General features: G+C 48.9%; 1 protein-coding gene across 2 annotated transcripts in view; it reads right to left on the reverse strand.

Moving 5' to 3' along the window:
• rims3 (regulating synaptic membrane exocytosis 3) overlaps positions 1-13,417 on the reverse strand; it is a 320,769-nt gene extending 307,352 nt beyond the window's left edge. The window contains exon 1 of one of the 2 annotated variants that reach the window (XM_063033771.1): positions 13,009-13,417. The gene's annotated coding sequence lies outside the window, so the exon portion shown is untranslated. Of the gene's footprint in view, positions 1-12,986 lie in introns of both variants that reach the window. The other variant, XM_063033774.1, reaches the window with a different exon arrangement.
• Between the last annotated feature and the right edge of the window lie 4,067 nt (positions 13,418-17,484).

Genomic DNA, 17,484 nt, shown 5'->3' on the forward strand with positions numbered 1-17,484 from the left:
CTAGATTATGAAACTAAACTAGCACAAAATATGAAAATGATAGTAGAAGTTTTTATAATTATATGAAGTGGAAAAGGGTGGGTAAAGTGAACGTAGGTCCTTCAAAGGACGAAAAGGGGAAATTGATATTGGGTAATGAGGAAATAGCCCAGGCTTTGAATGACTATTTTGTGTCGGTCTTCACGGTAGAGAACACATCTAACATGCCAAAGAGAGATGTTATGGATGCAATGGGAGGTGAAGACCTCAATATAATAGCTGTCACTAAAGAGGTAGTGCTGAGCAAACTTGTAGGCCTGAAGATAGGTAAGTCCCCTGGTCCTGATGGCTTGCATCCCAGGGTTCTGTAAGAAATGGCAGAAGTTATAGTGGAGGCTTTGGTGATGATTAACCAAAATTCTCTGGACTCTGGCAGGTTCTGGCAGATTGGAAGACTGTGAATGTCACACTACTGTTCAAAAAAGGATGTAGGCAAAAGGCAGGTAATGATAGGCTAGTTAGTTTAACATCTGTAGCTGGGAAAATGCTTGAAGCTATCATTTAAGAAGAAATAACGAGGCACCTGGAAAGAAATGGATCCATCAGGCAGATGCAGCATGGTTTCAGCAAAGGCAGGTCCTGTTTGACAAACTTACTGGAGTTCTTTGAGGATATAATGAGCACAGTGGATAGAGGGGGAACAGATGGACAGTATTTCCTTGGATTTCCAGAAGGCGTTTGATAAGGTGCCATATAAAAGACTTATCCATAAGACAAGGGTGCATAGAGTTGGCAGTGATGTTTTATCATGGATAGAGGATTGGTTAACTGATAGAAAGCAGGGAGTTGGGATACATGGATGCTACTCTGGTTGGCCATCAGTGGTGAGTGGTGTGCCACAGGGGTCGGTGCTGGGCCCGCAACTGTTCACATATTAACGATCTGGAAGTGGGGACCAAGTGTAATGTATCTAAGTTTGCTGATGATACTAAATTGAAGGAAAAGCAAATTCTGCAGAAGATATGGAGAGTCTGCAGAGAGATATAGATAGGTTAAGTGAGTGGGCAAGGGTCAGGCAGATGGAAGACAATGTTGATAAATGCAAGGTCATCCACTTTGGAAGGAAGAATGAAAGAGCAGATTATTATTTAAATGGTAAAAAAAAGTCTACATTCTAAAGAATACAGTTGTAACCTATTTAATCTCTCCTTATAACTCAGGTCTTACAGACCCAGCAACGTCCTTGTAAATTTTCTCTGTACCTCACATATTTCTGTACTTGAATGTAGCACTGGCGGTGGCCCGGAAGTTGCTAAAATGGAGGTCCTGCTACTTAATCTCCTTCCAATTCCATGGACTCTGCTCCCGCATTTGAACCTTTATTTTTACTGATGGACCACAGACTCTGTGTTTTCATTCTGGCTGAGTTTCCTACAGACACTCAGACTCATTGGCGGCCCTACCTGTCTCCCATGCACGCATCCTCCGGCTGACAACCTGAGATAAGGAGCTCTCTAGGCTTCCCATGTGGCATAAGAGGTCCATTCATCAAGCCCTCTTGTGACTTTTATCAGTTAGAAAACAAACTAATAATCTGACATCTCTCTCTCAGGTCAACACTTCCTTAACATAATTGTTTTTACTTGATTAGATAGACTCAGAAATGTACAGGTTGGGTGAGCTAATTGGCCACCGTAAATGCTCTTGATTAGAGGTGAATGGCAGATTATAGGATTCGCACAGCAACCACTTTATTGTGTACATCTGCTCATTGATGCAACTATCTCATCAGTCAGTCACGTGGCAGCAACTCAATGCATAAGTGCATGCAGACGTGGTCAAGAGGTTCAATTGTTCTTCAGATCAAACATCAGAATGGAGGGGAATGGTGATTCTAAGCGACTTTGGTATAGTGGTAATATAGAGGGGGTGATTGACAGGAAGGTGAGAAGAATAAATGGGATAAGGGTCAGATTAGTGCAAGTTTGTGAAGGATGCTTAGCATCGATTTGGTGGGCCGAAGTGCCTGTTTCTGCATTAAATGAACCTCTGAGTCTATGACTGTAATGTTCTTAACTTAATCGCGCATCCTTGGATCAATATATGGATAATATTATCACCACAGATTACTTAATTTAATCCAGGGCATCATTTTATAATCTCCTAAAGGATTTCCCTTTGAAAGATTGATCAGACTCTCAGAGGATTATTTATTATTTACTTATTTAAAGATTTAACGAAAAAAAACAGGAACTACACACTCCTAACTTTAACCAAAGACTTAAATCTTATAATTTTGCAATTAACTAGATTATACAGTGTATGCTCGTTCCCTGTCAAACTGGAACGAGTAAGTGCTAAACACTGACTCAATCTTTTCTACCAGTCTCCCGAAGGAAGCCATTTGCTAAATAGGAAGATGAGGGTATTTTATAGCGATCTGTTATTATTACTTATTACTTCACAGATTGCTGTAAAATTTTTCAGGCTGCATATTATATTCATGGACAGCTGTCATATATTAATGTCACTGCAGTAAGATCCTCTGATCACTATATTATTGTCATAGATTACCACCACGGATTATTCCTACGTCTGCTGCCTGCCACCCTCACGCACAATCATCACTGATGCTTGAGTTTCACTCTGACACAATATTGTCACAGATTGTGGTGCATACCTTCTTGTATATTTCTGTCTGATAATGTTGCAGCAATCTACAATATATTTCCAACACAGGAAACTGCAAACAGATGACAGGATATACTCAGTGGCCACATTATTAGGTACATCTGTCCATTCATGCAACTATCATGTGGCAGCAACTTAATGCATAAAAGCATGCAGACATGGTCAAGAGGTTCAGAGGTTGTTCAGACTCAGCACCATGTTATGGAAGCAATTTGATTCTAAGTGACTCTGACCATGTTGGTGCCAGATGGGGTAGTTTGAGTATCACACAAACTGCTGATCTCCTGTGATTTTCACGCACAACAATCTCCAAAGTTTACAGAGAATGGAGTGAGGAACAAAAAAAAAATCCAGTCAGCAGCAGCAGTTCTGTGGGTGAAAGTGCCTTCTTAATGAAAGAGCTCAGAGGACAATGGCCAGACTGGTTGAACCTGCAAGAAGGCAGATCCTTTATTAGATACAGAAGATACCCAATAAAGTGGCCACTGAAATGAGTGTATAGTTATCATATTATAGTCACAGATTACTGTATGTTGGCAGCATACTATTGCCAGGCTGTTTTCACATGTTGTGCTCACAGATTATGGTATATGGTATATTTTGATTATATTATTGTTGTAGAATTGCCATTTCATTCCAAAAAATGAAACCCATTTTTATCAACAGACTCATTTCTATAACAACAAGGCTTAGGCTACTAAAATGTTACGTCTGGTCAATCTTGCTGTATGCTTCCGAAACATGGACTATAACACCAGAACTCCAAAGAAACTTAGAAGCAACAGAAATGTGGTTTCTTAGAAGAATGCTGAAAATATCATATAGAGTTAGGGTAACTAATGAGACAGTACTCCAACGTGCTCGTACAAAAAGATCTTTAATGAGAACATTAAATGAGAGGAAACTTAAATTCCTGGGCCATGTCATCAGAAAGGGAGAAATAGAATGCCTTACATTACAAGGCCGTACGCCGGGAAACGCGGAACAGGAAGGCAAAGAAGAAAATATATGGACACTGAGAAAGAACTAACAGATCTAAGTGTGCCAGATATCACTGACGCTGCGTGGGATCATTCGATATGGAAAGCCATGGTCTCCCTAGCATGTAACACGCAAGGCACATGAAAAAGAAGATGATTATTGTTGTATACCTCTGTCAGAAATTCCCATCACAAGTGACTGCTGTCAATCAACCACAGATGTCAATCACCTATTGCTGTTGCAGTCATCTGAAACAACTCCACTCATCACCGTCACAGAACACTCTGAAATATTTGTCTGAGAGTCAGTCACTGAAAACCAGATCAGTCTCTGATCAAAATAAGGGTCCATGCAGTCAGGTCTAACACAGAAAGAATTGCCTTTATGGATAAATTATAAAAAAACAGAAGTTTTACCAAAAAAAATGTTGGGACAGGGTTTGAAGCATATGGAGCAGAATCAGAGGCATGAAGAGGGTCAAAGAGAGATACATGATTACATAAACCTTGGAGAGACCTGAGCAGACATTGACTGAGAGACAGTAAGTGTAATATGAGCACAAAAAGTCATATACTGTATATTCACCTGCAGACAAAAAAGTAATGTAGATGTACATAGTCACAGAGAGACACTCACACACTCACACACTCACTCAATCTCTCTGTCACACACACAGACACACAGACACACACACACACACACACACACACACACACACACACACAGGATCAAAGATATGTAGACTTAAAGATTGACAGAGAAACATGCACAGACATAGTAGATATAGAGGGACAGATATAAATTTGACAGAGAAACACACAGACACAATTAGATAAAGAGGAACAGTTATAAATGGGACACAGACATGAATGTAAATAGAAACTGAAACACATACTGTATTACGCAGGAACACAAACAAGCTGTGGGTGGAGAGTCTTATACAGAAATAGACTCATAACACCCTAAGAGAGGCCCAGAGACATGTAAATAAATGAACAAATGCAAATACACGCCGAAATATTGGCACATATTACACAGTCACATACATCTGAAAGAATAAGAGACACACAGACACAGAGGCAACATAACCTGATCATAGGAACAAAAGTGGGTACAGAGCGGCAGATGGGCATTTAGCCTTCAAGCCTGTCAGTTCATAGGTCATTGTCATAGATAAAGTTCCACCTTCACTAGATCTTCTCATCGTATCTTCATAATTCTTGGTTCTTTTCTTATCTAAATATCAATCGCCTTCTGTTTTGAACCTGGATGCCCACAGACCTTTGGGGCAGAGAATTCCAAAGACTCAAAACATTTCCTGGGAAAATGATTTTCTTCCCATCTCAGTTCCAAACGTTATTCTTCCAAACTTTAGAAAAGGCAGACCTCATCTCCCATCACAGCAACAATGTGGTAACTGAAGCATCCTTTGCTACCTCAGAGGAAAATATATCCATCTAATATGATGAGACCACCTCCGAGCATCAGTCTGACCAAGGCCCTACGTATGTGATTCTCTTGGCGGACCAAGAGTGGATGTAGGAATTTTTTTTTTTAAGAGTTACAATTTGTTTTCGACTTTGTAATTGTAAGTGTGCAGTCTTAGCACGAATCAGACAGTAAGGAAATGAGATGGCACGACCAAGTGGGTCTAGTTTGTTGGAGTCAGCCACTTGCAGCACGAGCATTTAGAGGCACCTTACTCAGCAGTGCTAGTTGAATACCAGTACTATCAAAGCAAGGAACCTCAGGAACCAGTTACTGTCATCTACTAAGCACACAGGGACATCCTGGCATTTAGCAACCAGGTCACCTATCCATTACACACTGTGCTATTTCAAAGGATTACTGGGGGTTTGCAATGTTATTGGCTACTGAATGATGGGAGTGCAGGTGATTTCCATTCTTGGGGGGTGGGGTGGGTGCTGTGGTTTAAAGTAAGGCTTTACTCATGCCAACATTAATCCCACCCAAACACAGTGATTTGACAGCCTGTCCTCTATCCCTGTGAGGTGATTTAGGAGAGGAGGAGGGGGGCGGGGGGAGGAAAGAGGTGTGGTACTGAGGGGTAGGGGTGGGGAGGGGAGAGGGCACTGGTCTGAGAGGTGAGGGTGAGGGAGGAGAGGGCTATGCTCTGAGGAGTGGTGGTAGGGGGAGGAGAGGGCTCTGGTCTGAGGGGTGGGGGTGGGGAGGAGAGGGCTCTGGTCTGAGGGGTGGAGGTGGGGGTAGGAGGCTCTGGTCTGAGGGTTGGGGTGGAGAGGGCTCTGGTCTGAGGGGTGGGGTGGAGAGAGCTCTGGTTTGAGCGGTGGGGGGAGAGGGCTCTGGTCAGGGGTGGGGGAGGAGAGGGCTCTGGTCTGAGGGGTGGGGGTGGGGGTGAGAGGGCTCTGGTCTGAGGGGTGGGGGTGGGGGGGAGAGGGCTCTGGTCTGAGGGGTGGGGTGGGGGGAGGAGGCTCTGGTCTGAGGGGTGGGGGAGGAGAAGGCTGGTCTGAGGGGTGGGGGGGAGAGGGCTCTGGTCTGAGGGGTGGGGGGAGGAGAAGGCTCTGGTCAGAGGGGTGGGGTGAGGGGGAGAGGGCTCTGGTCTGAGGGGTGGGGGTGGGGGGGAGAGGGCTCTGGTCTGAGGGTTGGGGTGAGAGAACTCTGGTCTGCGGGGTGAGGGTGGGAGGAGGGGGCTGGTCTGAGGGGTGGGGGGAGAGGGCTCTGGTCTGAGGGGTGGGGGTGGGGGGAGAGGGCTCTGGTCTGAGGGGTGGGGGAGGAGAGGGCTCCAGTCTGAGGGGTAGGGGTGAGGGAGGAGACAGCTCTGGTATGAGGGGTGGGGGTGAGGGGGGAGTGGGCTCTGGTCTGAGGGGTGGAGGGGAGAGGGCTCTGGTAGAGGGGTGGGGGGGAGAGGGCTCTGGTCGGAGGGGTGGGGTATAGGGCTCTAGCCTGAGGGGTGCGGAGGAGAGGGCCCTGGTCTGAGGGGTGGGGGTGAGGGAGGAGAGGGCTCTGGTATGAGAGGTGGGGGTGAGGGGGGAGTGGGCTCTGGTCTGAGGGGTGGGGTAGGGGGAGACGGCTCTGGTCTGAGGGGTGGGGGAGGAGAGGGCTCTGGTCTGAGGGCTGGGCGGGAGAAGGTTCTGGTCTGAGGGGTGGGGGCGGGGGGTTAGAGGGCTCTGATCTGAGGGGTGGCGGGGGAGAGGGCTCTGGTCTGAGGGGTGGGGGCGGGGGGTTAGAGGGCTCTGGTCTGAGGGGTGGGGGGAGGAGAGGACTCTGGTCTGAGGGGTGGGGGTGAGAGGGCTCTGGTCTGAGGGGTGGGGGAGGGGGGGGAGAGGGCTCTGGTCTGAGGGGTGGGGGAGGAGAAGGCTGGTCTGAGGGGTGGGGGGGAGAGGGCTCTGGTCTGAGGGGTGGGGGAGGAGAAGGCTCTGGTCAGAGGGGTGGGGGTGAGGGGGAGAGGGCTCTGGTCTGAGGGGTGGGGGTGGGGGGGAGAGGGCTCTGGTCTGAGGGTTGGGGGTGAGAGGACTCTGGTCTGCGGGGTGGGGGTGGGAGGAGGGGGCTGGTCTGAGGGGTGGGGGGGAGAGGGCTCTGGTCTGAGGGGTGGGGGTGGGGGGAGAGGGCTCTGGTCTGAGGGGTGGGGGAGGAGAGGGCTCCAGTCTGAAGGGTAGGGGTGAGGGAGGAGATGGCTCTGGTATGAGGGGTGGGGGTGAGGGGGGAGTGGGCTCTGGTCTGAGGGGTGGGGGTGGGGGGGGAGGAGAGGCCTCTGGTCTGAGGGGTAGGGGAGGAGAGGGCTCTGGTCTGAGGGGTGGAGGTGAGGGGGAGAGGGCTCTGGTCTGAGGAGTGGAGGGAGGAGAGGGCTCTGGTCTGAGGGGTGGGGTGGGGGGAGAGGGCTCAGGTCTGAGGGGTGGAGGGGAGAGGGCTCTGGTAGAGGGGTGGGGGGGAGAGGGCTCTGGTCGGAGGGGTGGGGTATAGGGCTCTAGCCTGAGGGGTGCGGAGGAGAGGGCCCTGGTCTGAGGGGTGGGGGTGAGGGAGGAGAGGGCTCTGGTATAAGAGGTGGGGGTGAGGGGAGAGTGGGCTCTGGTCTGAGGGGTGGGGTAGGGGGAGACGGCTCTGGTCTGAGGGGTGGGGGAGGAGAGGACTCTGGTCTGCGGGGTGGGGGTGGGAGGAGGGGGCTGGTCTGAGGGGTGGGGGAGAGGGCTCTGGTCTGAGGGGTGGGGGTGGGGGGAGAGGGCTCTGGTCTGAGGGGTGGGGGAGGAGAGGGCTCCAGTCTGAGGGGTAGGGGTGAGGGAGGAGACGGCTCTGGTATGAGGGGTGGGGGTGAGGGGGGAGTGGGCTCTGGTCTGAGGGGTGGGGGTGGGGGGAGAGGAGAGGCCTCTGGTCTGAGGGGTAGGGGAGGAGAGGGCTCTGGTCTGAGGGGTGGAGGTGAGGGGGAGAGGGCTCTGGTCTGAGGGGTGGAGGGAGGAGAGGGCTCTGGTCTGAGGGGTGGGGTGGGGGGAGAGGGCTCAGGTCTGAGGCGTGGAGGGGAGTGGGCTCTCGTAGAGGGGTGGGGGGGAGAGGGCTCTGGTCGGAGGGGTGGGGTATAGGGCTCTAGCCTGAGGGGTGCGGAGGAGAGGGCCCTGGTCTGAGGGGTGGGGGTGAGGGAGGAGAGGGCTCTGGTATGAGAGGTGGGGGTGAGGGGAGAGTGGGCTCTGGTCTGAGGGGTGGGGTAGGGGGAGACGGCTCTGGTCTGAGGGGTGGGGGAGGAGAGGGCTCTGGTCTGAGGGCTGGGCGGGAGAAGGCTCTGGTCTGAGGGGTGGGGGCGGGGGGTTAGAGGGCTCTGATCTGAGGGGTGGGGGGAGAGGGCTCTGGTCTGAGGGGTGGGGGCGGGGGGTTAGAGGGCTCTGGTCTGAGGGGTGGGGGGAGGAGAGGGCTCTGGTCTGAGGGGTGGAGGGGGAGAGGGCTCCGGTCTGAGTGGTAGGGGTGAGGGAGGAGAGGGCTCTGGTCTGATGGGTGGGGGGAGAGGGCTCTGGTCTGAGTGGTGGGTGGTAGAGGGCTCTGGTCTGAGGGGTAGGGGGAGAGGACTCTGGTCTGATGGGTGGGGGGGTGAGGGCTCTGGTCTGAGGGGTGGGTGTTGGGGGAGGAGAGGGCTCTGGTCTGAGGTGTGGGGGTGGGGGGGAGTGGCCTCTGGTCTGAGGGGTGTGGGGAGGAGAGGGTTCTGGTCTGAGGGGTGGGGGGGGAGAGGGCTCTGGTCTGAGTGGTAGGGGTGAGGGAGGAGAGGGCTCTGGTCTGATGAGTGTGGGGGTGAGGGCTCTGGTCTGAGGGGTGGGGGTTGGGGGAGGAGAGGGCTCTGGTCTGAGGGGTGGGGGTGGGGGGAGTGGGCTCTTGTCTGAGGGGTGTGGGGAGGAGAGGGCTCTGGTCTGAGGGGTGGCGGGGAGAGGGCTCCGGTCTGAGTGATAGGGGTGAGGGAGGAGAGGGCTCTGGTCTGAGGGGTGGGGGGAAGAGGGCTCTGGTCTGAGGGGTGGGGGGGAGAGGACTCTGTTCTGAGGGGTGGGGGTGAAGGCTCTGGTCTGAGGGGTGGGGGGGGAGGGCTCTGGTCTGAGGGGTGGGGTTGGGGGTGGAGAGGGCTCGGGTCTGAAAAGGGCATTCAGTGCGTTGCCTCAACTTTTCTCAATTCAAATACTGATCACCTCCTATGCGCGCCCCCCCCCCCCAGCCACTCGCACCGTCACCTACTAACAAGGCAGAGGAGCCATGTGGTATGGAAGGTCACTCCAAGGAGGTCTTCACAGAGATCTTCTGCATTCTGGAAGCCCACTTGCAGCTACCCACTGGTGTCAGTACTGGAGGCCATCAAACACTGCAAATACTCTTCACTATTCCCAGTCGCAGTGGACCCTTGTATTTAGGTGGTTACAGAGACACATAGATCTGATTTTATCTCCTTCTCCTTGGGCCAACCAGCAGGCAGGACACATGGATTTTCCTGAATACTGGATTCCCTATGACTGCCTGCACCCCCATCTCAATGAAGTTTCCACCCTGGAACCCTGATATTCGGAAAGATAAAGGAACTTCACTGCTTGATGTGTAGGCATGGTATTGGGGTAGTAACAGCCAATACTCCACGGCTGAATGGTCTGCTGTTCCCATTCTTCCCCAGCCATTGCTCAAGTCGAAGAGACACTACTTGCAGATGGATGACACACGTTCCACATCTGACTGGACAGACCTATGTGTAGGATGTGGATAGAGTGATGACCTCTCTTTAACCAGCAGCTGAGTGAAGAAGGATCATTCTGGCAGTACCTTGTGGGACACCGTGGGCTCGGAGTGGGGAAGGGGGCTTGTGGGCCTTCGGGTGGTTAGGTCTGTCAGGTCTGCACCCCCGATGGAGGAAGGTGAAGGAGAGAATACGGGAGAGGAGATGGAGCTATGGGGAAGACGAGTGGATGGAAGAGGAAGAGAAGGGAGAGAGGAGAAAATTGTCCTGACAACCCCTTCCTGGCTGTGCTGTCAGAGACAAATCTGCTGCATCTTGGTGAAGAGCATTGTCATCACTCGAGGCTATTTGTGCAGATGCTGTAAAACCAGAACATCACTTAGAGGTGAGACGATATGACAAGATCAACATGTGCTATGCAAATGCAAGACAGTGAGCACGTATAACAAGATTGTTATCTGATCTATTCACTCCTTTCATTAATAGTGGGTTATTTACTGAATTTACATAACGTAATGTTATAACTCATCAAGATTTCTTCATGAATAACCATTACCTCCACACATTCTGCTAAGGAGAAGGACCTGTGTAGTAAATTCATGAGATCGTTAGCACTTTAATGATCAACTCCAAGTCCTCTATCATTCTGATTTGTCGATATATCTCCACTCCGTCACCGTTGCTGGGGTTAACATTCCCTACGAGTAGGCATTGAGTCCCCCCATAAATCACTGTCCGATCTGCAGTTGCAGTTTAATGCATTGTTGACAAAATAAACACTTCAAGCCACGGTCAACCATTGACTCAAAAAGAACATACAAGTATCATCCAACTCCTCGTATCCACCTGGTTACTGTGGTATGGGAGGTGAAGATCTAAGGAATGCTGAGCTCCAGCTTTGGGCCTTCTGTGGAGAGTGGATGTGGCTCGTAGTGCACTGGAAGGTGAGACGTTGTCCACCAGACTGGGTCGTGTCTGCTGCACAAGTATTGGAATGGAAATAGACACCACGGAAATTCCTAACTAACAGAACCGTGGGACACTCTCATAGTGCTGCTCAGTTGCTGGACCAATTTTTGTCCAGGGTCCAAAGGAGAACTACACTTTCATTCAATATCTCCGTCATTTAAAGATTCAAAGTACGTTTATCGTCAAAGTATGTATGCAGTCTACAACCCTGAGAATCATCTTCCCACAGCCATGAAACAAAGAAAACACCATGGAACCCGTTCAAAGAGAAACATCAAACACCCAATGTGCAAAAATAAAGAACAAATGGCACAAGTGGCAAAAAAATGAGTGAAAAACACAGAATATAAAACATCAAACCATGGAGTTGTTGAAACAGTCTGGGGATGTTCAGTTTGGTTCAATTTAGCGCTGCATCATTCGTTGACTAGAGGCCAAAGAGCCAGTCCAACCCCAATCAAAATCACACAAACAGCAATAAAAAGGAGTAAATAGAAATTAGGAAAGTATAGAACAGATATCATTAGAGTCATAAAGGCAAAGGACACCTCAGCATAGAAACAGGCCCTTCAGTCCATCTAGTCCATGCCAAACCATTAACCTGCTTCGTCCCATTGACCTGCACCTGGACCATCACCCTCCATACCCCTACTATCCATGTGCCTATCCAAATTTCTCTTAAATGTTGAAATCGACCCCGTATCTACAAGTTATGCTGGCAGTCAATCCACACTCTCACCATCATCCGAATGAGGTTCCCCTAAAACATTTCATGTTTCACCCTTAACCCATGGCCTCTTGTTGCAGTCTCACCCAACCTCAGTGGAAAAAGTCTGCTCATTATTTTGTATACCTCTTTCAAGTCTCCCCTCAATCTGCTGCTGTACGTCCTAGGGAATAAAGTTCTAAACTGAACAACCTTTCCCTACAAGTCCCAGCAATATCCTTAACATAGCTTTAATTTCACTTCCCAGCCATCAATATCCATGTTTATTTCCTGTGAGAGAATGTATATTAACTATGAATTATAAGTTATTCCTTCAAATATTTGCCAGTGTCTATAATTTAACACATTTGCAGTTTAATTTGGGCAAAATACTAGATCTAAAATAATCTATACCCAAGGCCATTCCTTGAACATTGATTTCAGAAATTATCTTGACTATACTGCTCCGTATCTTCTCATCACTACATATTTGGCTTTCTTGGTCAGCGTGAAAAATTAAAGTCTGCATTATTTTACTGTGGCACCTGCCTCTATTTTTGTATTCTATGCTCTCTTCTACACGACAGTCTCAGTGTGGAGGCTTATAAACTGCCAATATTTTCTATCACTTATTGTTTCTCCGTGACAGCTAAACTCATGTTTTATTTTGAATTTCCTAGGTTTTCTTTCTCTGCTCTTTTTATCCCATCAGACACCTTTACTTTGTCCATCAGTTTAAAGTCAAATACCCTGGAACACTAATTTCTCACTCTTGCTTATTCTGCAGCTAAGTCTCTGCAATAGCTATTGGATCAAGCCTGTTCCTTTTGAACTGTGCTGCTAATTCATTTGCTTCGGTCTTCCCATAAGGAAGCTTTACCTTTAAGCAACACACATCAAAGTTGCTGGTGAACGCAGCAGGCCAGGCAGCATCTCTAGGAAGAGGTGTAGTCGACGTTTCTCTTACTAACTCTTCCTTCAGTTAGTCCTGACGAAGGGTCCCGGCCTGAAACGTCGACTGCACCTCTTCCTAGAGATGCTGCCTGGCCTGCTGCGTTCACCAGCAACTTTGATGTGCGTTGCTTGAATTTCCAGCATCTGCAGAATTCCTCGTGTTTAAAGCTTTACCTTTAGTTTTATTTTATATAAGCTCCCTGCCCCTTTTTGTTTGTTTTCAGCCACGTCACTACCTTCCTCTGCAAGCTGTAACATTTCTGTTGCTGCTTCTAAATTCAACCTGACTCTAATCCTCTTAATAGTTTAAAACTCGTACTACCACATATATGCAAAAACTACTACGTTTATTTCATATTTCACAATTCTTGGACAACGTTGAGCACATAGATGCAAATATATAGATGCATGTAAACATAGATACAGCCATCCCTTTATAGCAAAGTACGTAAACATACAGCAAGCAGGCACGCAATTATGCCCTCGCAAATACATGCACTGCCACACGTACAGTTATGTTACAAGGGCCGGTGTGCGCACCTGCTCGGAGATAGATGCTCACCGTTGGTAGTTGGGATGAGGAGGCTGAGGGGGCGAGAGGAGGAATGCACTTCCCACTTCTCAGTCTCCTGTTGAATGCAGGGCGAAGCAAAGATATCCAGCGGTAAACTTCCCTTTCACTCCATTGCTGAGTGCAGGGTCCTGGACTGATTGTGTTCCGTTTCCCTCTCACACCAGAGCCCGAGTCAGTTGGCCATTGTTGGGCACACAGACAGCAACTCCGATGAGTGTCAAAAGAGCTCTAATAGCGAAGACACTGTCTTTACATCCCCAGCCCTCTCTAGCGTTTCTATTTTTGTTTTGTTCTGTCACAACCAGCTGTGAAGCAGCCCCTGTTTCTCTTTACTCTCTCTCTCTTCTCCTCTCTGCTGTACCAGACATCCAGCAGCTTGTGGAAAGCTGTATCTTGAATACTAATAAGCTGTCAGAGCATGAGTCTGTGTTGCTGGTTGCTATGCTGCAAATACGCTCTCACATACTACCAGACGAGGGCATGTTACCTCAGCAAATGTTATATTTCCAGGTCAGTGGTGGCTGTAAATAACTGCGCATCTCGGAGCAGCAGCTGCCTCCAAGCCGAGAACGAGCACCTTTCCTGGGTTGGTGAGAGGTACTGAGGAGGGCGTGTTCCTCAGCAGAAGTATTCCAGCCGGCTGAGTTCAGTAGTTGGTCAGACTTGAGGCGAGACCCCTCCACCCTGGCTCTTCCCCCAATACCCCGCTCAAAATCGGGCAACCACTGACTTTGTCTGATTCCACTTGGGTGCCAACATCCTAAAGCTTGAGAATATCTGTGCATTTTAATGGAAGAGAGATTGATTTTGTGGCTGAGAACGTATGGTGAACTCTAGACATTTCATGCTCATCCACTGGGCGAGGAAGGGTTCCAATCTCATCCACGGTGCCTTCCCTGTAACTCTAGGAGATGGTGTGTGTCAATGAGTGTTCTGGCGACGGGGGAGCAGACCTTTTTATCAGTTAGCATTTAGCCAGACACTTACATAGGCAAGGCATAGAGGGTATGGTCCTAATGAGGGAAAATGGGATTAATATAGATGGAGATAAGGGATACCAAGGATGTGATGGGCCGAAGGGCCACTCTCAATGTTGAATGAGTCTTTAGCTCTGTGACTTTCCGAATATTACCATCGTGAGTTCCAGGAATACAAGGATTGTGTGCATTACCTGCAATATATGATACAGGCCATTCGGTCCATAATGGTGTTCCTACTCACCTTGAGCGTCGTCTCTTTCACCTTCAGAGTGAACCTCGAGTCCCTTCACTTCGCTTTATTATCCCGTCTCCCCTGAGCCGCCTCTGTACAATTTGCCTCAAGAACTCCCCATGGAAGCATTTCTCATGCCCCTTTATAGGGTAGACTGTCTCGGCTCCTCCAAACAACAGATTCCTGGTGAAAATGATGCAGATTTGCCTTGAGGCACTGGATGGACAAGCGAGCCAAGAAGTGGAAGCCCGGCAGGCGATCGGATTGGAGTGGGTTCATGAAAAAGCAGGAAAGGAACCAGAAGCCGACCCACCCACCCAGTTTCCTACTCACCTGGTCTTACCTATCACCTGCCAGCTCATACACCTTCCCCTCTCCCCTCTCCCCACCCTCTAATTCTGCCTTCCACCCGCTTCCTTTCTACTCCGAATATGGGGTGTTGGCCCGAAATGCCAACTGTTTATTTCTCTCCATAGTTCCTCCGGCATTTTGTCTTGCTCTGGGTTTCCAGCATCTGCAGAATCTCTTGTGTTTATGATTAGCAGAACGTCGCTATTGCACCGAATTACCCGCAAACAGCTTGTGTAAGTGCGGTCGCTGGGGTGACCAGCAGTTTGTTAATGTGATGCTGCCTTCCGTCCAAGAGGACCGAGCTGGGCCCCAGACCCTTCCACTTTCTGATGCACTGAACATGGACACAGCTGGTGTGGGGAGGGGCAGGGACCTTTGTCAAGCTCGTTACGTGCGGTCACTCTGATAAGTATGGCGTGCAGTTTGTGAGTGTGCGGTTACAGCTCTGGCTTCATGGCATTACTGCTCTGAGAGAACTGGGTAGCACCACTGAACTTTCGAATTGGAGTTTGGGGTATTGTTCTGGGAGAGCAGTGTTACTGTCACAGGAATGAGGGTAAACACTCTGACGGTGTTGTGTTAATAATTTGGGGCTGTTGAGTTAACATCTGAGAATGCTGAATTATATTTCCAGCTGTTTGGGTTACTGCTCAAGGAGTGTTTCTAGAGTTATCGGGTAACCATTCTGCGAGTGTTGGGTTTACGGTTCTGGGACTGTTGTGTTTTTGCTCTGGGGATTTCGTGCTCCTGCACTGGGAACGTCGAGTTACTCTCCTCGTGTCTTGGGTTGTTGTGCCCTGAGTGAACAGGGCGGCACGGTGGTGTAGTGGTTAGCACAACGCTTTACAGTACGGGAGGCCAGGGTTCAATTCTCACAGCTGCCTGTAAGGAGTTTGTATGTTCTCCCTGTGTCCGTGTGGGTTTCCTCTGGGTGCTCCGATTTGTTCTGTGAGTAAATCGGGGGGAGGGGGTCTGAAGGGCCTATTCCACACTGTATCTTAATAAATGAATAGATAAATAATCAGTTTATAATTTCTTGCAATCTGTCTCTCTCCCTTAACTCTTGAATAATGGTTTGCATGTTCACTGGGATGTCTTCAGAATCCAAGGAATTTAACCAATGCAAACAACATTGAATTTGAAATCCCAGTTCAATTGTCATTCAACCAAAAACAAAACATCATTCCTCTGGAGGTACCAGGTACCAAGGTACCAAAATACCAGGCACATACAGCACACATAGTTATGATACCATGTAGTCACACACAGCACATACAGTCACACACAGCTCATACAGTTACAGCACACCGCTCATACAGTTATGATACCACATACAGTCACAACAAGTAATATTAGCACAGATCCTTGAGCGGTATGGCCTGAAGACTGATGGCGCATGATATGTTGTCCTGGAGCCATGTTTCTGCAAGAACAAGAGCACAGCAGTCCCTCATTACACGCTGGGACAGCCACAGGTGAATGCAATCCAGCTTGTCTCCCACGGAGCAAATGCAGGAGAGCTGCTCCAACAGGAGCACGGCCTGCAGGGGACAGCCCCAACCCAGCATGGATTCCAGCTCTGTTCTCTCCCACACTGCTACAGCACCTGCTCCCTTGGGTGGCTGTAACAGGCAATTCAACGGCATGAGAGCCTTGTCAACGCAACAGCCGAGGCCATGCAGCTCCCCCACCATTGCTCTTTCCGATGAACCATTGAACCAGACTTACAGTATTTTATATTACCAACGTCCAACAGGGTCTTGCAATCACAAGAAAAATATTTAAGGCACACATTTGCACCATTTGTTGGACCTGGAGTGGATGTTGCAACCAAGAGCACCATTATCTTGGATTTTACAGTGGTATTGGCTATCTCTACAGCCAACTATTCAGGTCGCCATGATGCAGACCGCTTTCATCTCCAGGGGTATGTTGACTTCTAGTCACATCTCTTTATCCAGCACTTTTTTGTTCTTGAGATAGAGAATGGTTTAAGATCCTCCCTTAATTATTGGCATGATTTCAGTGCCTGAGCCCAACAACTACAGTAAAACTCATGTTCATTCAGCATGCTGTTCAGTGTAGGGGTTTGGATGGGGAAGAATTTGTTAAGTATATCCAGGAAGGTTTCTTAAATCAATCTGTGGATGGTCCAGTTAGAGGAGGGGCCGTACTGGACTTGGTGTTCGATAATGAGCCTGGCCAGGTGACTGACCTTTCAGTGGGTGAATATTTGGGGAAAAGTGACCAGAACTCCTTAACTTTCAGGATAGCTATAGATAAGGATTGGTATGGTCCTTGTGGAAGAGTTTTAAATTGGAGTAGGGCAAATTACAAGGGCATTTGGCAAGAACTTTGTTGTTGGGATTCGTTTGTTTCGAAGGACAAAGGGTGATAATCATCATCACAAGCCTGGGTGGAAGGTATGGAGATCATGAGATGCCCAGTCATCAAGATTCCCCTCTCAGCCTCACCAGTGTAGTCCAAAGGAAAGCTTATGAAGCAATACGCTTGGCACCAGCTTGGCTGCAGGAGCTGCCAGAAGGATGTTCATTGACATTCAGCTGCCTTAGGGGCTCCACTCCGGATTTGCTGTCCGGGTTTACTCCTATAGCCTTCGTCTCTCCTGAGGCTGCCCACGAGAACTAAGAAGCATTAGTTGGGAACAGCTTTTCTCTGGCAAGTCCACATCAGACATGTGGAGGGTGTGTAAAGATCAATTTCACAGAGTACAGAAAATGTATGACCCTGTTAGAAAAGGATGGGGATGGAAAGATAAGAGAACCTTCGATGTCCGGACAGGTGATGAATTTAGTCAAGGAGAAAAGGAAGAGTATGTAAAGCTTTGGAAGACAGTATCAAACGAAGCACATGAGGAGTATTAAGGAGCCAGAAAAGATA

Source organism: Mobula hypostoma, chromosome 26, assembly GCF_963921235.1.
Source record: "Mobula hypostoma chromosome 26, sMobHyp1.1, whole genome shotgun sequence".
NCBI lineage: Eukaryota > Metazoa > Chordata > Chondrichthyes > Myliobatiformes > Myliobatidae > Mobula > Mobula hypostoma.